General features: G+C 40.3%; 2 long non-coding RNA genes across 2 annotated transcripts in view; one reads left to right on the top strand and one right to left on the bottom strand.

The window, feature by feature from the left end:
- The window catches only part of LOC309632395, a 76,915-nt gene that overhangs the window by 32,450 nt on the left and 17,989 nt on the right, over positions 1–26,476 (top strand). The window lies entirely within an intron of this gene.
- Positions 1,086–7,065, bottom strand: LOC309632399. Its single transcript, XR_014246887.1, has 3 exons — positions 5,471–7,065; positions 4,508–4,588; positions 1,086–4,296 (listed from the first exon to the last, which is right to left on the bottom strand). It is a non-coding gene; the product is annotated as an uncharacterized lncRNA (long non-coding RNA).

The following is a 26,476-nucleotide window of genomic DNA, read 5'->3' as shown; positions in this document are numbered from 1 at the left end:
AGCCTAAAAATACCTTCGGACACAGGCAAGGACTCTGAAAGATTGTCTTCTCTATCCTTTTTCTAGAACAGCTACTCAGCACTGTACTAGAGCCAAGCAGAAAAGGAACCCAAGAAAGAGAAAAACATGGGCTCCAAGAAACCAGTCTAGGAGGACAATGACATGACATCCCAAGACAATGACATGACATCCCAAGACAATGACAGTTGCGTCGCACACCTAGACAGCAGTGAGTCCAAATTAGAACAGGAACTCAGAGGGCTCCATGGAAACAGTTTTCAGGAAGAAAGTGGGTAATATAACACAAGTCTTGTGATTAGGATCTAGAAGTCTCACCACAGCCTTCGATCAATGAGATGGTGGCAGAAGTCTTTTTTTTTCCCCCTCAACAAGAAAAAGAATGGCCACTAGATATTCTGAGAAATAAAAGGAAACACTCTACAAGAAAGTCATGGTCTGAATATGAAGCAAGTCAGATTTTGAGCAGTTAGTGTATATGAGAAATAGTGATACACCCTCTGAATTAAATATCAATACAATCTGTCGATACAATCTGTTTGAACTTGTAATGGGTACTCGGTGTACACATTTGCCTGTGTTGAATGTGCTTTTTTATTCCTGAAAGTGATTTGCCATTTTTATAGCACATTTTCTTTACATATCAGCTTTTCCCTAATAATTTTTTTGAAGAATCACCCAGAGAATAAACTTAGGTATAAATTTTGTTCTCCTTGTTTCTCTTTCCCTCTCAAAAAAAGAAAAAAAAAAAAAAAAGATGATTTTATGGTTTTTAACATAGTATTGGTGACTTTGGATTTGCTTTTTTGTTCTCGTGTCAAAGCTTATATTTACTGTCTATCTTTTTTATATTTTTTATTTTTTAAGTTAATGTTCATTGGAGTATAGTTGATTTACACTGTTGTGTTAGTTTCTGCAAAGTGAATCAGTTATACATATACATATATATATACATATATCTACTCTTTTTTAGATTCTATTCCCATATAGGTCATTACAGAGTATTGAGTAGAGTTCCCTGTGCTATATAGTAAGTTCTTATTAGTTTTCTATTTTCTATTTTATATATTATATATTTTATATATAATAGTGTGTATATGTCAGTCCCAATCTCCCAATTTATCCTCCACCCGCCATTCCCCAATGGTAGCCATAACTTTGTTTTCTACATCTCTGACTCTATTTCTGTTTTGTAAATAGGTTCATTTGTACCGTTTTTTAGATTCCATATATAACCGATATCATATGATATTTGTCTTTCTCTGTCTGACTTACTTCACTAAGTATGACAATCTCTAGGTCCATCCATGTCGCTGCAGTTGGCATTATTTCATTCAGTTTTTATGGCTGAGTGATATTCCATTGTATATGCATATCACAACTTCTTTATCCATTCCTCTGTCCATGGATATTTAGGTTGCTTCCATGTCCTGGCTATTGTAAATGGTGCTGCAATGAACATTGAGGTGCATGTATCTTATCTTATCTTTTATTTATTTATCTATTTATCTATCTATTTATTTATTTATTTATGGCTGTGTTGGGTCTTCGTTGCTGCATGCGGCCTTTCTCTAGTTGTGATGAGCGGGGGCTACTCTTCATTGCAGTGTATGGGCTTCTCTTTGTGGTGGCTTCTCTTGTTGCGGAGCATGCGCTAGGCATGCAGGCTCAGTAGTTGTGGCTCACGGGCTTTAGAGCACAGGCTTAGTAGTTGTGGCACACAGGCTTAGTTGCCCTGTGGCATGTGGGATCTTCCTGGACCAGGGATTGAACCCGTGTGCCCTGCATTGGCAGGTGGATTCTTGACCACTGCACCACCAGGGAAGTCCCTGGGGTACATGTATCTTTTTGAATTATGGTTTCCTCTGGATATATGCCCAGGAGTGGGATTGCTGTATCATATGGTAGCTCTATTTTTAATTTTTTAAGGAACCTCCATCCCGTTCTCCACAGTGGCTGTTATCAATTTCCATTCCCACCAACAGTGTAGGAGAGTTCCCTTTTCTCAACACCCTCTCCGGCATCAGTGGTTTGTAGATTTTTTGATGATGGCCATTCTGACTGGTTTGAGGTGATACCTCATAGTAGTTTTGATTTGCAGTTCTCTAATAATTAGTGATGTTGAGCATCTTTTCATGTGCCTCTTGGCCATCTGTATGTCTTCTTTGGAGCAATGTCTGTTTAGATTTTCTGCCAATTTTTTGATTTGATTGGTTTTTTTTTTTTTTTTTTTTAATCTTGAGTTCATGAGCTGTTTGTATACTTTGGAGATTAATCCCTTTTCGGTAGCTTCGTTTGCAGATATTTTCTCCCATTCTGTGGGTTGTCTTGTTATTTTGTTTATGGTTTCCTTTGCTGTGCAAAAGCTTTTAAATTTAATTAGGTCCCATTTGTTTATTTTTGTTATTTTCATTACTCTAGGAGGTGGATGAAAAAAGATGTTGCTGTGATTTATGTCAGAGAGTGTTCTGCCTATGTTTTCCTCTTAGAGTTTTATAGTATCAGGTCTTACATTTAGGTCTTTAATCCATTTTGAGTTTATTTTTGTGTATAGTGTTAGAGAATGTTCTAATTTCATTCTTTTACATGTAGCTGTTCAGTTTTCCCAGGACCATTTATTGAAGAGACTGTCTTTTCTCCATTATATATTCTTGCCTCCTTTGTCATAGGTTAGGTGACCATAGATGTGTGGGTTTATCTGTGGACTTTCTATCCTGTTCCACTGATCTATATTTCTGTTTTTGTGCCGGTACCATACTGTTTTGATGACTGTAGCTTTGTCATATAGTCTGAAGTCAGGGAGCCTGAGGACTTTAGATTTTGATTAGACAGTCATTTAAGCTCAGCATCTGGAAACTTAAACTTATGGACATTAAGAAGCATAAGCTTAAAAAAATACCCATTAACCTTAATGTCAGACTCATATTTTTGTAATCTATTTGAAGTGTTCCTTAGTAACTAATAGGTCTTGTTTTGAAGAAAAAAAAAATATATATATATGTATAAAATTCAGCCATTCCTCTAGTTTCACTTCACTTTTTTCCTGCTCAATCCAAGTAAAACGAAATGAGAGAATTTTTTAGAAATTTTATTTTTTTATTGACGTATACTTGACATACAACATTCTATTAGTTTCAGGTATACAACATAATGATTCAACATTAAAGAAATATTTACAGCAGTTATCTTTGGGTTGTGGGATTGGAATGGTGTGTGTGTGTATATGTGTGTGTGTGTGTGTGTGTATGTGTGTATAGTTTCCTTCTTGATGCCCCACTTTCCACTAATCATTGCTTTCACACTTGCAGACTCATATTTTTTTTAAGGGAGCTCGCCTACTTACTGGTAGCAGGTGTAGGTTTTCCTGTTGAATGCTCCTGCCTACAAGATTTTAGTTTCTCAAGGACCAGGCCTAGGGGTCTACCCTGTTCCTCTTCCTCTGGCCTGGCTCGCCCAGCCTCAGGCTGCCCCCACCAGGTCCTGGAGGGTGTCCTGGGCAGATGAGAGCCTCTTGGTCCTGTGCCCCTTGATCCCTGCACTCTCATGGGCACCCCACATGGGGTGAGGGAGAAGGGGAGGCAGTCGGTCCAGGTTCGGGTAAACATGGTGATGGGAACCCACATTGCAAAAGCCTCGAGTTCTCTGTACCAATCATTAGACTTTCAGAGTTGATAAAGTATAAATCAGAGGCCCAAATGCTTACTAATGTCGAATCAGCACAATAAACAAAGTAATCAATAAACAAAATAGTCTGGGAGGAACAGACTAAACTCAGAGCCTCTTTGCATGAATAAGTATTTGTGGGGACAAAGCATTTTTGGAGAAGTGAATCAGCTCATTTATCTGTAGAGATGTGGGGAATTGTCGCAAGGGCCTGAAAGGGTAATGAACATAGGAAACTCCCAATGTTGGTATCATCGTGAAAAAGCCTTTCATGGAAAGGAGAGAGACTAGCACAAAATGTGTTTCCTCCCCTTAAACCATAGATTCTTCTCCTTGCCGTGCTTTCCTGCAGACAAGGAAGGCCTCTAGCAGAGAGAGTGAGAATAGAAAGGGGAAAGGAGAAAATGGAGAGAGGACATGGGAGCCCCAAGAGGCAGTGAGTACTTCAAACTGGACCATGAGTCATCGAGTGACGCATAGGTCTGTGGGTCAGTTTCCTTTCTTTGCCCCCAGGTCTTGGCATTATCTTGACTTTCATCTCTGTGTTCTGCTTGTAGCATCTATATTCCAAAGGGCAAGGCCATTTTTAACATCTTCATAGCTCCTACATGCTTCCTGTTGGAAGGCAAACTCGTTAGAATACATCTACATCCCAAATTAAATATAATTTTTTGGTAAACATTTTTGACAGGATACTACGTTGAACCATAGGAAATTGCCATTTTTACAGACCCCCAGAACAGTCACACATTAGCGGTTTCATATTGTTCAATCTAATAATTTCGTCTTTGAAAGTATTTGGCTGTAAGTTCTGCCTTTAATTGACCATTATTTGGAATTCCCTGGTGGTCCAGTGGTTAGCACTTGGTGCTTTCACTGCAGTGGTCCTGGTTGGGGAACTAGGATCCTGCAAGCCAAAATAAATCAATAAATCAATAAATCATAATTTGCCATTAGCTAAGATTTCTCTGCAACTACTACACAGAGGCTGGGAATTTACGTAAACTGAGAACGTGTAACCTACAGATTATTATTCGAGGTAATGACACTTTACATGCTCGTAAGTACGAAAGGGAATAATTGATGGCGTTGACTTAAGTGGCATCTGTAAACTGTCCTTTAAACATTTATTAGCTAAAACCTCCTTGTTGTTTTTATTTCGGGGCTGTGGCCGGTGGGCTCCTGGTGGCAGGCTCTGATGAGTGATTGGTGTGCGGGAGGTTTATTAGAGGAGATGCTGGGCTAGCACCCGTGGGGGAGGGGAAGGAACCACACTGGACAGAGGCTGGGCTGTAGGGTTGTCACAACCCGCCTCAGCAGCCGCACAGAGAGCTCGGAGCAAGGATGGTCTTCATGCTGTCCAGTTTGGGGCACCGGTCGCTGGATGCAGGCTGCCATCTGCCCTGGGAGGGGACTGTCCAGAGAGGGCCAGCAGCTGAGGGCTTTAGCCAACGATGTTCCCAGCAGCTGGAGAAACAACCCTGTTGTCCTGACGTGGGGCTCTAGTTAGCAAAACACAGCATCCACGACAGTGCCAATTATTTTTAAGGTCTTCTCGTAGCACCCTAGCACTGGGCCTGGGGGGCAGAGGGGTCAGTGGCCTGTGTGAGAAGCTGATGGGGCTTGAGGCTTTTAAATAGACTTTTGGCTTTTAGGGAGAGAAAGGGCTTTCAAACAGACTTAAGAGGAAAAGGGAGGGTATTGGGTGAGACTTGCCAGCAGATGTCAAGGTGCAGAGAGGTCTGGGTAGGGTCCCAAGTCCTGCCTGTTGGATCCTCAGTGGTCTTACCTGTGAATCAAGGTGGGTACAGACCTGATGAACCCCATCTCTTCTTCCAGCCCTAGCACTGGGCAGTGCTCTGAGTCTCACCCCAGCGATCCCAAAGTAGAGCAAATCAGAGTCACTAACTGATTCAGATTTGAATGAGGCAGTTTGTGAATCTTTTCCTCGTTCCTTACTCACTCCTGGGGATTGGTGAGGCAGAGATGAAGGCAGGATCCAAGCCCGGCCATTTTACAGAGAATCACATTGATTTCTCCTTCCTCTGGCTCGGGACTCTGAACAGGCACATATATGAATAGGACAGTCCGTTTCATTACCGAGCAGCAGGCAGCAGGTCACAGAAAAAAAAAAAGAAAGAAAAGTTGGAGAGGAGCCAAGAATTAGAAAACCAATGGCTGAGTCACACGCCCGCTGTGTTCACTTGGGCAGCACATGGAATAATACAGAGACAATTAGTGTGGCCCCTGTGCAAGGATGACACAGCAACGCGTTAAACATCCTGTATTTTTTCAGGGGTGATGAAAAAGTTCTGGAGATGGATAGCAGTGAATGGTTGTACAATGATGAGAATGCACTTAATGCCAGAGAACTGTGCACTTAAAATGGTTAAACAGTAAGTTTTAGGTTATGAATAGTTTGCCACAGTTTATTAAAAAAATGGACATGGCTGTAAGGGATGGAGGGTTGGATAAAGATGTCATAAAGTAAAAGTCATGCAATTACACTGATGAAATCAATTACAGCCAAAAAATAGCAAATCTCAAAACCCAAATGCAGGCAGCGACGTGTGCACTCCGGCATAAATACAAAGTAGTGGAAAGAGCCAACCTGGATATCAGCTGGGTTCAAAGCCTAACTCTGCCACTTCCTAGCTGTGTGACCTTGGACAAGACACCCAACTTCTCTGAGCCTGTTTCTTATTTATAAAATCAAAATGATGACATTGGGGCATCCCTGGTGGCGCAGTGGTTAAGAATCTGCCTGCCAACGCAGGGGACATGGGTTCGAGCCCTGGTCCAGGAAGATTCCACATGCTGTGGAGCAGCTAAGCCTGTGCACCACAACTACTGAGCCTGCACTCTAGAGCCTGCGAGCCACAACTACTGAAGCCCACGTGCCACAACTACTGAAGCCTGTGTGCCTAGAGTCTGTGCTCCGCAACAAGAGAAGCCACTGCAATGCGAAGCCCTCGCACTGCAACGAAGAGTAGCCCCTGCTCGCCGCAACTAGAGAAAGCCCGTGCAGCAACGAAGACCCAACGCAGCCAAAAAATAAATAAATAAATAAAATAAATCTATTAAAAAAAAAATTCAGGGGCTTCCCTGGTGGCGCAGTGGTTGGGAATCTGCCTGCCAATGAAGGGGACACAGATTCGAGCCCTGGTCTGGGAAGATCCCACATGCCGCAGAGCAACTGGGCCCGTGCGCCACAACTACTGAGCCTGCGCGTCTGGAGCCTGTGCTCCGCAGCAAGAGAGGCCGCGACAGTGAGAGGCCCGCGCACCGCGATGAAGAGTGGCCCCTGCTCGCCGCGACTAGAGAAAGCCCTCGCACAGAAACGAAGACCCAACACAGAGAAAAATAAATAAATAAATTAATTAGTTTAATAAATAAATAAATTTATTTAAAAAAAAAAATTCAGAATGCCTGTGCTTTAGTCATGGTTCTGCCACTGTGAAAACATGGGCAAGTGACTCACTCTTCCTGGATTTTGATTTTCTTGTTGTGAAACAAGAGTTGTACTCAATGACCTCTGTGATTAGTTCCTGCTCTAACTTGCTTCTGAGCTTCACAATTTCAGAGCACTCCAGACCTTTACTGGAAAGTGTGTGTCCGGGAAAGGTGAAACTCAGAAGAGCCAGTTCTGTTAGTTTGCTAGGGAGACCATAACAAAAGTACCAGGAACTGGTTGGCTTAAACAAAGGAAACGTACAGTTTCATAGTTCTGGAGGCTAGAAGTCCAAGATCAAGGTGTCTGCAGGGTTGGCCCCTGTGGGGGCTTTGAAGGAGAACGTGTCTCCCAGCCCTCTCCTCGCCGCTGGTGGCTTACCAGCAGGCCTTGGCGTTTCCGTCTTCTCTGCCTTCATCTTCACGTGGCATTCTCCCTGTGTGTGTCTCTGTCCCTATGCCCACATTTCCCTTTTTATAAAGACACTGGTCATATTGGATTAGGCCCACCCTAATGACCTCATTTTAACTTGATTACCCTTGTGAAGACCTTATTTCCAAGTAAGGTCTCACGCTGAGGTACTAGGAGTTAGGATTTCAACATATATTTTTTGGAGGACACAATTCCGCCAGCCCGTAACAGCAATCATAATACGTGGTTAAATATTTCTGTATGGAAGGAATGAAGAAGTGGACTAAAAATAGGTCTTTGAATTTTTTCAATTAGGTGATACCTTTTTCTTATTTCTCTGGAATACCTGAAGTTGATTTTGTCAGGTATTATTGGGTTTGAGATGCAGTGTCCCCTTTCATGTGGTTCCCTCTAAGGAAATTTTACGCGTTCCTTTTTTTGTCTTCTCCTCCCTACTTGCTTGTTCCCCTCATTCTTTTGTGTCTCCAACTCTCATTGTATTAATTCTTACTCCATTCTCCTTCATCACCCTACCTGGATCTCAGAAAATAAGGGAATATCTGTTCTTTATTCACCATCCAGAGTAAAAATGTAGCCATCATTCTCACTGAATCATGACTTCTGCTTTCAAAGCCTCTTTTCTTCCTCCCCACTTTTCCAGGGACTCAGAAACCTTGGGCCTGGAAGGGGCCTGAGATGTTTTCTGAGCCCAGAGGTGGCTTGGGTCTCCTTGAACGGCCTATATTTTTAGGCTGGGCATGACCATCTCTCCGCTTTTCAAGTATATTAGATATCTCTTTCTTATGTCAATTTAAAATCCGTTTCCCCATTCTGTCACCAGTGAGCTCTCTGGAGTGTGACAGAGCGAAGCCATTGCATCTCCCATGGGAAGCCCTTGGAAGCAACACCGGCCACACAGGTTCAGACTCCTCGTAACATGTGAGAGGTAGTTTTCTCTGGTTCTGCTAGTTATTTAGCCAGTCAGCTTCAGGGTCTGGGACTAGTTAGCTGAGGTCACTTGGGTGAGTGATATAACCTCTTTGAGCATCAGGGTCCACATCCTTGAACTGAGTTACAGCTAAAAGACTTGAACTTAAAGGACCTGCTTTCTTCCTGTCTAGCTTCACTTTTCTGAATCTCAGAAGATCATAGTACTGGGGGCTTCCCTGGTGGCACAGTGGTTAAGAATCCACCTGCCAATGCAGGGGACACAGGTTTGAGCCCTGGTCCAGGAAGATCCCACATGCCGCGGAGCAACTAAGCCCGCGAGCCACAACTACTGAGCCTGTGCTCTAGAGCCCACGAGCCACAACTACTGAGCCCGTGTGCCACAACTACTGAAGCCCGAGCGCCTAGAGCCCGTGCTCTGCAAGAGAAGAGTAGCGCCCACTTGGGGCAACTAGAGAAAGCCCACGCACAGCAATGAAGACCGAGTGCAGCCAAAAATAAATAAAAATAAATAAATTTATTTTAAAAAAAAGATCATAGTACTTACCTTCCCTCATGGGACTGCTGTGAAATCAAAGGTGATAGTATTTGTCAATTTTGTTGCTGTTGATGTTGTTGTTGTTGCTAGTAACTACTGCTGCTGCTGCTACTATAAAGGGCCTGGCAGGAGTTCCTCTTTCTAGGCTGGGTTAACAGCAGAAGTAAATAAAAAAACTTTTGCTGCAAGTCACCCTGAGCTTATAGGAAGTGGTTGGGGACAGGATGTGTGGGAAAGCCAGGAGGGTTATTCAAAGAATTATTTCCAAAAAGAAAAGAATGATTTCCAACCTGTGACCCAAGTTCTGATTGTTAGCCAACTTCTAGAGCTGTCTGGGAAATGGCCAAGTTCAATTCTTAGAAGATCAAACCTGGGAGAAGTGCATTCACTGTTTCGGAACAAATTAAGCAAAACACAGGTTGACTGGCATCCTTTTGATCCCGTCCCTCATGCATATCAAGAACTAGCTCCCTTTGATTTCAGAGACTTTAAGAAAAAAGGTACAGAAATGAGTTCTTTTGTTTAAAAAAAAAATCACAAAAGAAAATAATAGGGGTTTGTATCTTCCTGGCTGGCCCTCTTTCTCACACATCTCTCTTCTGGCGTGAAGTAGAACAACAGAACTCTGTGTGGACAGATTACAGTGCACTTGCCAATAGAACTGAATGGGCCCTCCCTCGTGGATGTGGCTCAGAGACTTCCACTGGGTAGCACTGATGGCCAGTTGGGTCCTTTCCACGGAACCACTGAGCGTTATTTCATCTTTGGGGTTTGCAGGGTGAGTTTGCAGCCATCCTGGGCTTCTTGTTGCCTAGTGTCTAAGAGAGCATCTGGTGGTCTTTCCAGTCACTCTAATGAAGAGAGCAGAGAGGTTGCTTTCAAGAGCCCAAGGGCTTCGCATCTGTCATGCTTACACACGAATGATTTTAGTATCCAGAGAATCACATCAGGAGCTAGTTAAAGCCATTCCTAAATTATTTATCTGGGTCAGATTTTTGTTCACTCTCTTATTCAAGATGAAGAGACTGTTGCTCTGATAGTATCACAAAACCTCTTAACGAATCTTCCATGTTTGCTCTGTGCATTTCTGATACCCTAGTGATTGTTAATTTTTGTTTGGGACCTGACCTTGGTATAAAAAATCTACAAAATTTACCCAAATCTTTATTACCTCTATGTGTAATCAGCTGAAAACTTGTTATGTAGCATTGGTGAAACCACCTGATAGTGGTATGAATGTATATTTAGAGATGACAGAACTAAGGAATTTGAACCTTTATCATTAAAAAATAAAAAAACCCTAAAGTAAGCAAAATATAAAATATACATAATTTTTAAGAGATTAAGGTGCCCATATTAGAGCAGTCATTCTCAAACTTTTCTATTTATCAGGGTTACTGCAGTAGGTCCTTGGCATAGCCTTTCAAAATCTGTTTTTTAAAAACTCCACTGATGATTCTGATAAGCTCCATTCCACAAAATAGTCTTTTATATTTTTAAATTCTAACTCTGTCACCACTGGCCCTTGTGCTGTTAGTTGTTCTCACTAACTCAATTAATTCCCTTCACTTTAGTTATAAACCATAAGCTGAACTTATTTATTGCATACTTTAAAAAAATATTTATTTATTTTTGGCTGCGTTGGGTCTTTGTTGCTGTGTGCGGGCTTTCTCTAGTTGCAGCGAGCAGGGCTACTCCTCATTGCGGTGTGCAGGCTTCTCATTGTGGTGGCTTCTCTTGTTGCAGAGCATGGGCTCTAGATGCATGGGCTTCAGTAGTTGTGGCATGTGGGCTCAGTAGCTGTGGCTCGTGGGCTCTAGAGCTCAGGCTCAGTAACTGTGGCGCACGGGCTTAGTTGCTCCGTGGCACGTGGGATCTTCCCGGACCAGGGATCGAACCTGTGTTCACTGCATTGGTAGGCAGATTCTTAACCACTGCGCCACCAGGGAAGTCCCTATTGCATACTTTTGAAACATTTAGACTAACTTACAAAATCTTAGCTAAGGAATTCTATTGCTCACAAAGTAATTTCTCTTTCATCCCTTGTTAAGCTTTTATTTCTTTTGTCTTTAATCCTCTTCTAGCTAAAAACAAAACAAAAAAAACCCAAGAAAAACAAGAGGAGTGAGTAATTTGAGAAAAATCCTTTAAGTGGCCATGTACATGTGTTTTCATGCATGTAACTGTGTTAGCCTGGGGCTTTTTGGGTTGCAATATCAGAGTCTGCCTCAAATGAGCTCAAGCAGAAAAGTGAATTTATCGGCTCATGGAACTGGAAAGTCCAAGGATGCAGCTGTGTCAGCTTGATTCAGAGGATTCGAATCACCCCAACTTCCTTCATGATCTGAGCCTTCTTTTCTCTCCTTGGACATAGGCTTCCTCCATGTGGCTAAAAGCAGTGTCCACAAGCAGCCTGAGATTCACAAACCCATAGCCACGTACCCTAATAGAAAGACCTCTCTTCTAATGTCTGCTTATTAATTCTATGGACAACTCCATTTATTACCCCTGCTTGGGTCCCATCTCATTGCTGTGATGGTGCACTGTGACTGACAGCGCCACCTAGACTATATGGAATGCGGAGGAACCCTCCAGAGAAAACGTTGCTCTAGAGTAGAGGTTAGCAAAATTGGTTTCTCAAGGGCCAGAGAGTAAGTATAGTAGGCTTTATGGGCTACATAAATCACTGCTGCATATTCTTTTTCTTCTCCTACTAAGCTTTCTTTCACACTGAGGAAAAAAGTACTGGAAGTAGGATCAAAATTGAGCAGAAAAAGGAAAATAGGGACAAAGGAAAAGAGGGAATGCACAAAAAATGGGTGAGGGTAAATTGGAGCATAATTTAGAAAGTATTAAGGCCATATTCCTTATTACAAAAGAACAAAATGAGCTCTAGAGCTGTGAGGCTAGAAAAATGATTATTGGCATCCACCCTTTATGAGAGTAAAAGGAAAATTCATTTCACTTAAATAGGAGCAACTGGAAAAGACTGTGGTTAATGTCCATACAACGTTCTTATAAGAAAAAATATAAGGAGCAGAATAACGTTCCTTCAGATAATGAAGGCACACAAGAAGGACATGGTCACGAAAGAGATGAAAACCATAAGCTAAATTTTAAAAAAGCTAAAATGAGATAAGAAAATGATAGAAGCATGGAAGAACAACATAAATCAAAGGTACAGAAACTCATACATGAAGTATTTGGAAAAATAGGAATATTTGAAAATAAAGGTGACAGAACTACCTCAGACAAGTATTGGAAACTTAAAATCATTTCAGAAATAAAGATTAAACTATACTGAATATAAGAGCAAATAAACACATCTAATTCATTTTATTTATTTTTATATATTTATTTTTGCTGTTTTTTGAAATATAGTTGATTTAAAATATTATATTAGTTTCAGGGTACAACATAGTGATTCAATATTTTTATAGATTATAGTCCATTTAAAGTTATTATAAAGTATTGGCTATATTCCCTGTGCTGTACAATATATCCTCGTAGCTTATTTATTGTATACATAGTAGTTTGTACCTCTTAATCTCTTACCCCATCTTGCCTCTCCCCCCTTTCCTCTCCCCGCTGGTAACCACTAGTTTGTTCTGTATGAGTCCGTTTCTGTTTTGTTACATTCGTTTGTTTTATTTTTTTAGATTCCACACATAAGAAATGACATACAGTATTTGTCTTTCTCTGTCTGACTTATTTCACCTAGCATAATACACTCCAGGTCCATCCATGTTGTAAAAGGCAAAATTTAATTCGTTTTTATGTCTGAGTAATATTCCATTGTGTGTGTGTGTGTGTGTGTGTGTGTGTGAGAGAGAGAGAGAGAGAGAGAGAGAGAGAGAGAGAGAGAAAGAGAGAGGGAGGGAGGGAGATATCACATCTTCTTTATCCATTCATCTGTTGATGTATACTTAGGTTGCTTCCATATCTTGGCCATTGTAAATAATTCTGTGAACAGTGGGGTGCATATATCTTTTCAAATTAATGTTTTTGTTTTCTTTGGATATATACCCAGGAGTGGAATTGCTGGATCATATGGTAGTTCTATTTTTAGTTTTTTGAGGAACCTCCATATTGTTTTCCATAGTGGCTGTACCAATTTACATTTCCACCAACAGTGCACCAGGGTTCCCTTTTCTCCACATCCTAACCAACACTTATTATTTCTAATCTTTTTGATAATAGCCATTCTAACAGGTGTGAGGTGATATCTCATTGTGGTTTTGATTTGCATTTCCCTGATTAGTGATGTTGAGCACCTTTTCATGCACCTGTTGAGCATCTATATGTCTTTGGGAAAATGTCTATTCAGATCATCTGCCATTTTAAAAATGAGATTGTTTGGGGTTTTTTGTTTGTTTACTATTGAGTTATATGAGTTCTTTATATAGTTGGGGTATTAACCCTTATCAGATATGTGATTTGAAAATACTTTCTCCTATTCTTTAGATTGTCTTTTTATTTTGTTGATGGTTTCCTTTGCTGTGTGGCAACTTTTTAGTTTGATGTAGTCCCACTTGTTTATTTTTGCTTTTGTAGCCTTTTTGCTTTTTGTTGCCTTTGCTTTTGGTGTCAAATCTAAAAAATTATTTCTAAGACCATTGTCAGGGAGCTTATGTTTTCTTCCAGGATCTTTATGGTTTCAGGCTTTGTGTTCAAGTCTTTAATCCATTTTAGTTGATTTTGTGTATGGTGGAAGATAGTAGCCCAGTTTCATTCTTTTGCACATGGCTGTCCAATGTTCTCAATACCACTTATCAGAGAGAATATCCTTTCCTCAATGAGTGTTCTTGGCTCCTTTGTAATAAATTAATTGAACATATATGCATGGGTTTATATTCGTGCTCTCTATTCTGTTCCACTGATCTATGTGTCTCTTTTTATGCCAATGCCATCCTGTTTTGATTACTATAGCTTTATAATATAGTTTTAAGCCAAGCAGTGTGATGCCTCTAGCTTTGTTATTCTTTCTCAATGTTGCTTTGGCTACTCAGAGTCTTTCATGGTTCCATCCGAATTTTAGGATTATTTGTTCTATTTCTATGAAAAAATGCCATTGGAATTTTGATAGGAATTGCACTGAATCTATAGATCACTCTGGGTAGTATGACTATTTTAATAATACTAATTCTTCCAGTCCATGAGCACAGATGTTCTTTCCATTTATTTGTGTCTTCCTCAGTTTCTTTCATCAGTGTCTTACAGTTTTCAGAGTATAGATTTTTCACCTCCTTGGCTAAATTTATTGCTAGTTATTTTATTCTTTGTGATGCAATTGTAAATGGATTGTTTTCTTATTTTCCCTTTCTGAGAGTTCATTATTAGTGTAAAGAAACACACTGATTTTTGTATATTGACTTTCGTATCTTGCAACTCTAATGAATTTATTATTTCTAACAGTACTTTTTATGGAGTCTTTAGGGTTTTCTATATAAAATATCATGTCATCTGCAAATAGTGACAGTTTTACTGCTTCCTTTCTGATTTGGATGCCTTTTATTTCTTGCCTAATTGCTCTGGCTAGGATTTCCAGTACCATGCTGAGTAAAAGTGGTGAGTGGGCATCCTTATTTTGTTCCTGATCACAGCAGAAGAGCTTTTAAGTTCTTTCCCATTGTGTATAATATTAGCTATGGGTTTGTCATATATGGCCTTTATTATGTTGAGATATGTTCCTTCTATACCAACTTTGATGAGAGGTCTTATCATGAAAGGATGTTGTTGAATGCTTTTTCTGCATCTATTGAGATGATCATATGATTTTTATCTTTCATTTTGTTAATGCAGTGTATCACATTGATTAATTTGGAGATGTTGAACCATCCTTGCATCCCTGGAATAAATCCCACTTGATCATGGTGTATGATCTTTTTAATGTATTGTTGAGTTTGGTTTGCTAATATTTTGTTGAGGATTTTTACATCTGTGTTCATCAAGGATATTGGCCTATACTTTTCTTTTCTTGTAGTATCCTTGTCTGGTTTTGGTATCAAGGTAATACTGGTCTCATAAAATGAGTTTGGAATTGTTCCCTCCCCCTCTATTTTTTGGTAGAGTTTGAGAAGGTTTGGTATTAATTTTTCTTTAAATGTTTGCAGAATTCACCTGTGAAGCCATCTGGTCCTGGACTTCTTTTGTGGGAGGTTTTTGATCACCAATTCAATCTTCTTACTAGTAATTAGTTGGTTCAGAATTTCTATTTCTTCCTGATTCAGTTTTGGTAGGTTGTATGTTTTTAGGAATTTATCCATTTCTTCTAAGTTGTCCAATTTGTTGGCATATAATTGTTTATAGTAGTCTCTTATGATCCTTTGTATTTCTGTGGTTATCAGTTGTAATGTCTCCTCTTTCATTTCTGATATTTATATGAGTCCTCTCTCTTTTCTTGGTGAGTTTGGCTACAGGTGTGTCTATTTTGTTTATCTTTTCAAAAAACCAACTCCTAGTTTCATCGATCTTTTCTATTGTCTCTCTTTCTCTTTTTATTTGAAATCTTTCTCGTTTCTTAATGTAGGCATTTATCACTATGAACTTCCTTCTTAGAACTGCTTTTGCTGCATCCTGTAAGTTTTGATATGTTGTATTTCAATTTCATTTGTCTCAATATTTTTTGGTTTTTCTTTTGATTTCTTCTTTGACCCACTGGTTGTTCAGTAGCGTGTTGTTTAATCTCCACATATTTGTGAATTTTCTACTTTTCTTGTAATTGATTTCTAGTTTCATACCATTGTGGTCAGAAAAGATGCCTGACATTATTTCAGTATTCTTAAATTTATCAAGACTTTTTTTGTGGCCTAGCATGGGATTTATCCTGAAGAGTGTTCCATATGTGCTTCCAATAGACTTTTTTTTTTTTCCTCCCCTGTGCTATGTGGCTTGTGAGATCTTAGTTCCCTGACCAGGAATTGAACTCGGGCCCCCTGCAGTGGATGCGCAGAGTCCTAACCACTGGACCACCGAGGAATTCCCTCCAACAGACTTTTAAGAACTGCAGGACAATTGAGGAAATTTGCACACTGACTAGATAGATATTTGATGATATTAAACATTGTTATTTTTAGGTGAAATGAAATATATTACAAACAATGAAATTTGGGTTTCATTTAGAATGGGGTGAAAATGAATTCCTTCTCACTTCTGATATTCTATCATAGGAATCAGCTCATTGATAATGCTAAAAATTTGTTTGGAATAGATGCTACTATTCCTCATTAAGAAGTGTGCTTACAGATAATTGGGTTATTTAAGTGTCAAAAACTTTTGAAAAGGAGCTAGCTCTGAACACAGACATATAAATCTTCAGATATGTGATAAGCTGTGAAAACAAAAAAGAAGTCATCGAGTATGCTACAGAATGCTATCTTTCTCACATTACTCTGAAAAACAGAGATAGGTTGAAAAACTAGTTCTTTTTAGTCTACTTAAATCAAAACAGAAATACTGGTTCAGATTATTTGAAAAGACCTGATTTGTTCTTTCAGGCTAGAGCTTCTTTAAGCAAATGTGTAAATTCATACAAATAGAAGAACTGAAAGACAGTTTTTCTGCAAAGTACTAATTATCACTCCTAATGTGGGTCTCTTAGAATGAAAGTGTTAAGTATAATCTCTTTGAATATTCTATATATTCCATATATCTCTGTATATCTATACTCTCTCTGCATATTCTTAAACCAGTAGATTTAGAAAAGTTTTCAAAAGTGAGATTGGATCAGGATATGTGCTGAATTGGCACCTGGGCAGTTAGATTTCTTTGAGTGTTCCAGTCTGAAGAAGGACATATTCCGATCAAAGGAATCTGTCCTGTGTCTAATAGGCTCAGCCCCCTTTACCAGGGTGTGAGTGCAGGATCTCCAAATGCGTAGTCTTCGCAAGTTGCTCCCAGTTTCCCACGGTACCACGTACACTGGAAAACCTTTGAGAGCTTAAGGAAGAGGTCAGGGTGGAGAGCCCACCTCTGGTTCTTTTCATGGTTTTGCCCTTAGGGGTTGGTTGGTTGCAGATTTGTTAGGGTGCCCTCACCTCCCTCTTTATGTTCTTTGCTCTCTTTTCACCCACAGCCCGAGCTGGCTGAGGTGGCAGTCTGGATTGCTGGTGGACCTTCTGGATTGCCTGCTCTTTCTTTCCCCACTTGGAAAGCTCTGCACATATGATTTCTTATTTTTCACCCCTTGTCCCAAACCTGCAGGCAGTCAGCTGCCTGAGAAGTTGTTCTGATGAGGTTGATACAGCCCTTCTCAGCTCCTACCGGCTCCTCAGTGAACAGCCTAGGTCAGAGTCAGAAAGCACTCAAAACAGCTGGAAATGCCCTAGCTAGTCATTCTCAAGTAGCTGGGTCAGATGAGGCACCCGAAGAAAAGAATCATAGAGACTGATGTACAGCCCTGAGACCTGCAAGTGCTGATTTACGGAAAGCCGGTGTGTGATTCTGGCAGCAGAAGAGCAACAGACACGCACGCATTCACACACACCCATAGTGCACACACACTGCACACACATTGACCAAGCACTGCAGAACCTCGTGGAAAAATAAAGTGCCAGTTGTACATCTAGAGTTTGGCAGAGAGTGGCTCTTGGAGGGGCCTTCCTGGAGGAATGAGAGAAGGCCAGATCTGGAGTGAGGTGCTGCATGTGGACAGGCACAGGGGTGAGGGAAAGAAGGAAGGGCTCTCCGGCGTGGCTGACGCAGTGCAGTCAGGAAGACGAGCATGGTGGCTTGCGGAGTCGCGCAGCCCCGGCTGGAAGTCTCACTCTGTTCCTCACTAGCTGGTTACTTTCTCTTTGTTTTCGTCAGTTGTTTCACCTCCAAAGTGGGGATGACGACTACCACAGAGAGCTGCTGAGGGGGTTAAGGAAGGCCATTCATGCAAAGTACCTAGCATAACACAGAGTCAGCGAGCGTAATTTTTCCTTTCTTTCTTCACCTAGGAAATGGCACAATGAGAAAGTTTGTTTACTCACCACATTCCTGAAGCTCATCCGGTTATAGTTGGAGCCCCTAAGTTTGGCTTAGGAGCCCACATGATGTGCGGCTTCCTGGAGAGCTACGATCTTGTTCGTATAAGACCAGGGTGGGTGATTCTGTACTGGGTCCATTTAGGCCAGTGGTTTTCAGCTGCAGGTCATGACCGTTAGTGGTTCAAGATCCCAATTCTGTGGGCTAGAACCAGCATTAAAAAAACCCAGTAGCGTACGATATAACCAAACAGAACAGATTTGGCTGTATCAGAGGGCACTGCACCAAGTAAGGGTTTCAGTAACATATGTATATGTGCGTGACGGAGTTGCAGTATGAAATGTGTTTCTTACTGAAGGTTGTTGTCAAAAAGAAAAAACAAACAGGCAAAAATTATGGTGTGGAGGATCAGAGATTTTATTTAGGGAGTTCTGACTACCCTGGGAGTTCAGGCCTTCTGACCAGTGAATTCCTGAGGAGATCTTTGTACCGTTTGTAGTAATCTGGGGGTCTGTTGGGGAACGATCTCATTTGACCGTTTTTTGCATAAAGCAGCTGGAAATTCTAGTCCGGAATTCCCCACAAGATGCAGATGAATGAGGGCTACTTGAATGGTTGACCCATTCCCACTGATCTTTTTGCCTTAAAAAGCATGAGTATTTGGCTCCAGGTAACGAGGACCTGGGGGCATGGAGTAGGAGAGGCAGGTGGAGGGTGAGACGTGGCTGGACCGTGAGGAAGAAGCGAGTGTTGTAGGATTATGAAGCGCCATTAGCTCAACAGGTACCTAGTAAATGTCTTCCGGGGGTCAGGCCCCAACTTAGACCTGAGACATGCATGTGCGGCTAAAAGGTCAGGCATTGTGCCTGCCCTCACAGAGCATAGCATCTAGCGGGGAAACAGATAAGGGCCTGCCGAAGTAAATATTTATTTATTCCAATGAGTTATATTTTTTTGCCTATTAAGAGTTAATGTGTCCCTGAATGTAACATGGGACTGAAATAGCTTTTTAACTGTTTGTGGCACATATATTACTTTGTTCTCTATTCCTAGTTTCAAAACTAGCTGACAGGGAATGAGGTATTTCTCCCTGTGTATATACATACACACACATGTGCGCACACACACACGTACACATACATACACAATGCTAAATTAAGTTGCTTGTGAGTTTTGGGATCCTCAGTTTTTTCAATGGGCTAGTGACTCCCAATGGCAGAAAGCTCTCCTCGCCTACCTCCAGCAGTTGGAGAAACTCATTTCCAGAGGAGTCCTGGGCACCTCGCTGATGAGGCCAGCACTTGTAATTCTGTTTATCAAAAATGCTTTTTGTCATTTCTTGGTAACAACAGCAATACTTGCCCCTTGTGGAGAACATAGATAGCAGAGAAAAGTATAGACCTAGAACTCTTTTGTACATGGAAATTATTGTTAGAAACCTCTTTAGAGGTTAATTTTTTCCAGGTTATCATATGTGAAGAGGAGAGGAAAGAACATTTTTAAAAAATTGAAGCATAGTTGATTTACAGTGTTGTGTTAGTTTCAGGTGTACAGCAGTGATTGTTTTATATATGTCATCTACTTTTTTTCAGATTCTTTTCCATTATAGTTTATTACAAGGTACTGAATATAGTTCCCTGTGCTGTACGGCAGGATCTTGTTGTTTATCTATTTTATATATAGTAGTTTGTATCTGCTAATCCCAAACTCCTAATTCATCCCTCCCCCACCCCCTTTCCCCTTTGGTAACAAGTTTGTTTTCTATGTCTCTCTTTTGTAAATAAGTTCATTTGTATCACGTTTTAGATTCCACATATAAGTGCTATCATATATTTGTCTTTCTCTGACTTACTTCATTTAGTATGATCATCTCTAGGTCCATCCATGTTGCTGCCAATGGCACTTTCAGTCTTTTTTATGGCTGAGTAATATTGCATTGTGTCTGTGTATATGGGTGTGCGTGCATTACATTTTTGTCCATTCATCTGTTGACATTTAGGTTGCTTCCATGTCTTGGCTATTTTAAATAGTACTGTTATGAACATTGGGGTGCATGTATCTTTTCAAATTAGAGTTTTCTCCGAATATACGCCCAGGAGTGGGATTGCTGAATCATACGGTAGCTCTAGTTTTAGTTTTTTAAGGAGCCTCCATACTGTTCTCCACAGTGGCTGCACCAATTTACATTCCCACCAACATTGTAGGAGGGTTCCCTTTTCTCTACACCCTCTCCAGCACTTATTATTTGTAGACTTTCTGATGACCATTGTATTGACAGATGATTTGTAGACCATTCTGACTGATGTGAGGTGATACCTCATTGTGGATTTGATTTGCATTCCTCTAATAATTAGCAATGTTGAGCATCTTTTCATGTGCCTACTGGCCACCTGTATGTCTTCTTTGGAGAAATGTCAATTTCAGTCTTCTGCCCATTTTTTAATTGGTTTGTTTGTTTTTTGCTATTGAGCTGTATGAGCTGTTTGTATATTTTGGAAAGTAAGCCCTTTCAGTCGCATCATTTGCAAATATTTTCTCCCATTCAGTAGGTTGTCTTGTTGTTTCGTTTATGGTCTCCATTGCTGTGCAAAGGCTTCTAAGTTTGATTAGGTCCCATTTGTTTATTTTTGCTTTTATTTCAATTGCGAAAGGACATGTTTTGCCATTACTAGATGGAAGTGGTTTGAAGTCATTCTCCTCTTTCCTCCCTGTAGGAAAAATGCTGTGACCTTTGTTTCCTCAGGCAGGCTAGGGTGGGGACAAGTTGTATAAACCTCACAGAACCATTCTTGGCCATCTTTCACAGTGCCTTGTTCTCTAAGCAGAAAGGAGGACACTGCTGGTGAAGTTTTAAGATGGAAGTAACAAGGTTTGTAAAGCGCTTATAGTCCTGCATCAATATTTGGGTAGTGGTTTATATAGAGCAGTGAGTCTCAACCAGAGATGATGGGTGTTTACGAATTCTCTGGTGGTTTATCCAAACTACACAGACCTGCTGTATAGCACAGGGAGCTCAGTTTGGTGCTCTGCGGCGACCTAGATGGATGGGATGGGGGTGGGGTGGGAGGGAGGTCCAAAAGGGAGGGGATATAGGTATACTTATAGCTGATTCATTTCATGTACAGCAGAAACGAACACAACATTGTAAATCAATTATACTCCAATAAAAAAAAAAAAAGAAACGAACACAACATTGTAAAGCAATTATACTCCAATAAAAAAAAAAAAATAGAAATGAACACAACATTGTAAAGCAATTATACTCTAATAAAAAAAATTAGAAACAAACAAAAACAAAACAAGAAACAAACTACACAGACACTTTTAACTGTCATATCCAGGAACGTATCAGATGTTCAGGAGTAAGTGTATGTTTCAGAAAAGCCCCACAGGTAATTCTTACCCTATCCCTCTCCTACTCCACCTACTGATACAAAGGGGAATGCATGTAAACCCTGCTCAAAGATACAGACAGTAGAGTTGAAAAATATAAACAGTGGAAGCTAAAGGGTTCCGGACAAAAATGAACAGGAGGCACTATTTCTCAGATGCATCTTTTCCTGCAGTAAAGCGTCCACTGACATCCCTAAATGTGGCTTCCCGGGCATCAGCATAACCTGAGGGGAGACAGCTCTTTGCCAGAGGTACATACTATCCCCAAAGCTTGGTAAATACAGCTCTGAGCCAGAGCAGGAAGGCTCTCCTCCTTGTGAGTGCCACACTTTGTTGGCACGGCTTGGGAGCCCAGTGATGTAATGTGTAGTTTCAGCCTGCCTTGTTCAGAAATCCCAAGCAAACAAGTCCTCTGATTTAAAGGAAAATGGCAGCAATTATTTTCAGTAAATTAATTAATTTTAAAAATATTTTCATCCTTTTGGCATCTTATACTTTAGACATGTCTCTTGTAAGCAGCAAATAGTTGGATTAAAAAAAATTCTTTTACCTGATTGTGTGTTTGTGTAGGATATGTTTATGTACTATTGACATATATGTTATATATACTGAATGTATGTAGCATGCATCCTATTATTATTATTCTTTTGCTGTTTTTGTCCCACTTGTTTTTGTTACCTTTTCTCTCACTTTTGGCCACCTTTTGAAAAATTTTGATCTTTTCCTTAGTTTGAAAGTAACATACTTTGTTCCTATTCCTATTAATTCAACATACATACTTAACCAAAGTCGAAAATTGATCAGTAAGTTTAACCTCCTTCTGACGATTCAAGTGCCGTAGAACACTCTGAATTCCATTTACCTTGCTCCTGAGTTATGCTATACCTGTAGACTTTAAATATTGTTTAACTTAAATCCATAAGACATCATCATTGTTTCATACAGTTTTGTTTAGTTGCCCCACATATATTTACTACTGCTATTGCTCTTCATCCATCTCTTAGAATTTTCTTTAGTGAAGGTTTGCTAGTGACAACCTTTGAGTTTGGTGATCTGAAAATGTCTTTATTTTCATTCTTGAAAATTATTTTTCAAGGGAATAGGGTTCTACGTTGGTAATTATTTCCTCTTAGGTCATCGCGTTGTCTCCTGGCTTCCACTGCAGCTTGTGGGATCTTAGCTCCCTGACCAGGGATCGAACCTGGGCCCTCAGCAATGAGAGCACAGAGTCCTGACCACTGGACTGCCAGGGAATTCCCACAATCTTTTTCTCTGGCTGCTCTTAAGACACTTTCTGTACTATTGTTGATTTGCAGTTTCACTATAACATGTCTGGGTGTGGCTTTTTAAAATTTATCTTGCTTGGGATTCACTGAGCTTCTTTAATCTTTCACTTGTTGCTTTTTATCAGTTCAGGTAAATCCTGAACCCTCAGATCTTGAAATATAGCTTCTACCCCATTTTCTTTCTTCTTCTTCTAGAGCTCTGATTAGACATACGTTAGGCCCTTCCGCTCTCCCATGTTGCTTACCTTCTTTTTGATTTTGTCCATTTGTTTTGTGTTGCGTTCGGAATAATTCCTTCTGACCTGTCTTCCCTTGGGTTCCCTCTACGGCTGTCTAATCTGATTGTTAATCTCAGTTTCTGTATTTTTTATTTATACAAATTCTGTTAATCCCTTTTTCAAATCTGTTATTAAAAAGATTTCCTATTCCGTTGTAGCTTCAAGCTATTTCATTAACAAAAATATTATGCATATTTTATAATGTCTCATAATTTTTGTATCTGAAACTTTTGGATTTTTTTTGTCACTCTCATTCATGGTGTCCTGTTTCCTTGTGTGATTACTTTTTGAGTTGCTCATTTTCCTTAGAATATTATTTTGGGAATTCTTTGAGGCTTAGGATGAAACAGTATCCTTTCAGAGAGGATTTGCATTCTGTCAAGCATTTAGGGAATTCTCCCAGTCCAGTTTAATCTAAATTTACAGCCTGAGGTTTTTGTAACATGTACGGGGTGTGAATTTGGGTTGCAACTAGGTGCAAGGGCTAGCTTGCAGTGACAACTTGTCAGAGGTTTTTCTTAACTTGGTCTGCCCAGAGCTAAAGCAACTTTTCTTGCAGGGCCCTAGTGGTGTTGGGGTAAAGGTTTACTACTGGTTCACCCTCATCCTGAAGTAGCCCTTTGCAGGACCTGCTTTATAAAGGGTCTTTGATTTCTGTTCACATGTCCTGTCAGGCCCTAGAAACTGAAGTTCATAGTCCTCAGGTTTGGTGGATACCCCAGGACAAAAGTACCTTCAGTACTTGGTTCTCTATTCCACATCCCATTTTCACTTGGATTTTGACCTAGTAATTTCTTACTGATCTGTTTGTTAGTTCAATACAAAAAAAAAAAAAAAAAAAAGTTACCCATTAGTTTTTGTTGGTTTTTAGTGAAAGCCGGTCAGAATTACCTAGTCTGTTTACATTTCTGGAAACAGAATCGTCTAGTTATAAAAATACAGAGAAAGCTTTTGTCAAAAGTTTGGTGTCGCTTGGTTTACAGAGAAGATTCTGTTTCTCCATCTGTAAAAGAGACGTTTAAAATAGCCACCAATTTTGGAATCTGCATCAGTGAAGTCTGTAGAATCCCTTGCGAGTTTAATTAAAATCATATTTACTTACTTTGCCTTGTTCCGAAAACAATTTAAGGTGATTAAAACCTTAAAATATCTAAGAGCACCACTAGACGTTCAAATAAAGAGGGAAAGGCATTTGGTAGAGCGCACCCTTAATCTCTGCTCTGCAATTACAGGCATACGTCATTATTTTACTGCACTGTTTTACTGCGCTTGTTTTTTTTTTTTTTTTTTTTTACAAATTGAAGGTTTGGGGCAACGCTGCATGGTCAGATGATGGTTAGAATTTAGCAATAAAATATTTTTTAATTAAGGTACATACATTGTCTTTTTAGACATGCTATTGTGCACTTAACTGACGGCAGTATAGTGTGAACATAACTTTTACAGGCACTGGGAAAGCCAAAAGTTCATGTGACTCGCTTTATTGTGATGTTCGCTTTTTTGAGGTGGTCTGGAAGAGAACCCGCAATATCTCCGACGTCTGCCCGTAACTAGGAGCTCTCATGGTGGAGTCTGTGTAGCAACCCCCTTAAGTTATATGCAAATTGTTTTATTTGCAAATGAGAGTTTTTCTCTGAAGAAGGTCCACAGCTGTAAGCACAGTCTCAGAGGTCTAAGATCCAAGGAAAGTTATGAACTACTTAAGTACATACAAGGAAATCTTAGGCAAATAATTTATCCCCTTTATATGTTAGTTTTCTAACCTATATTTTGATGAAACAAACACTTCATGAATTTACTCTAAGGGTTTTCCAAAAAGACAGTAATATGTGAACATGCTTTGAAAAAGTTATCTGTGTTTAAGAAAACAACTTAGTAAAACATTCTACTCGTTTTCTGTTTTTTTTTTTAAACACTTATTAAAGTGTTCAGGGTACTACAAAGGGTACCAAAACACTGTAGAAAAGTGTTCATCTTAATGACATTTATTCAACAAACATTTAAATATACTGAATGCAGGAGATACAGATGAATAAAACACCATTCTATATTGCCTCATGCAGGACCCAGAACCATGGATTGTAAGAGCTGTTTTAGAAATACACTCAGTACCTATGGAGGCCAGAGGAAGGGCATGTGGGGTGGGGATGGCAGATGAGCGAGTTGTTGCACAATTCTTGGGGGCGTTACCACCTAACACCTAAAATGAGTTAGCCAAAGGCAGCGTTAGTAAGGAGAGGAGTGGGGAAATGGTGTGATGTGTGTGCACGTGCAGGACTGTGTGTAGGCAGAGCAAGTAGGTGCTGCTGGCACAGAAAACAGAGGGCAAGACATGAGGCTGCGTGTGTGGCAGGGGCCAGATCAGGGAGGGTTTTGTGGGTTAGGTTGGATTCTGAGCATTGTCGTGGGCTAAAGACAACACCAAATGCTTTAAGCAGGGGACTGAAATGATTCGATTTTGTTAGAACACTTTTTTGGTAGTACACAGCAGGAGGGGGAGGGGGCTAAGGATGGAAAATCTAGTTAGGTATTTTTTGTATTGTTTCAGGAAGAGATTTGTGCACCTAAAGTGGGAGTGGGAGAGAAGATAGATTATAACATTATTTAGTAGGTAAATCGATAGGAATGTGTAATTGAGGACATGTGTAGGGTAATGGAGAGGGAACTCTCGCTCGGGCGGTTGGCTGAACCCCCAAATGAGGTAGAGAATCAGGAGGAATATGCTAAGTTTGGCCTTGTCGTATGTGAGTAGGTATCTGGGTGGAAATGCATCACAGGTAGAAAAGTCTGGGCTAGAGAGAGAAATGCGTGGAGGCTTGAGTCAACAGGTGATTGCTGAGAGCATGCGAGTGGCTGAGATCAGCCGAGATAAATATGGAGATAAGCAGGACACGCCAAAATTGAAAAGGTAAGAGTGTGAAGAGCCCCAGAGAGAGATGGCACCCGAGCTGTTCCAGCACAAGATGAAGCAGTTTCAAGGACTGAATTACTAACAGTGGCAAATACAGGGGAGATCCTCCGGTAAGATAAGAACTAAACATATTCGTTTGACACTCAAGAGGCCTCTGTTTTGTTTAATGAGGGATGAGAACCAGATGGGAGATGAACAGCAAGTGAGGCAATAAATGGAGAGGAAGTGTACACAGAGTTTGGATATGAAAAGGAGAAGGGCGACTAAGCTGGTGCTATCAAGGGAGTGACTTTTTTTTTTTAAGGACTGGAGAAACAGGAACATGTTTGCTGGCTGAGGAGGAAGGACTAGAAAGGGAGAGGTTGAAGATAAGAGTTGTTTTTGCCCAGGCTCAGAGTTTAGGCTACTTAGGAAGACCTAAAAAGAATTAAATGTGTAGTCAATCCATCAGGAGGGCTCCTCAGCCCAACAGCTGAACCATCCATCTTAATAAAAACTACAGAACGTCTTCCCTAGTTTACCTCAAAGAAGTAACAGCTCAGTAGGCAATTACAAAATTAGATAAGAAAATAAAGTAAGTCAGGATAACTATATTTTTAATACTATTTT

The sequence above is a fragment of the Balaenoptera borealis genome (assembly GCF_965194805.1).
Source record: "Balaenoptera borealis genome assembly, chromosome: 7".
In the NCBI taxonomy this organism is placed as follows: domain Eukaryota; kingdom Metazoa; phylum Chordata; class Mammalia; order Artiodactyla; family Balaenopteridae; genus Balaenoptera; species Balaenoptera borealis.
The sequence above is the reverse complement of the archived record's forward strand: the minus strand, read 5'-3'. Positions and strand labels throughout refer to the sequence as shown.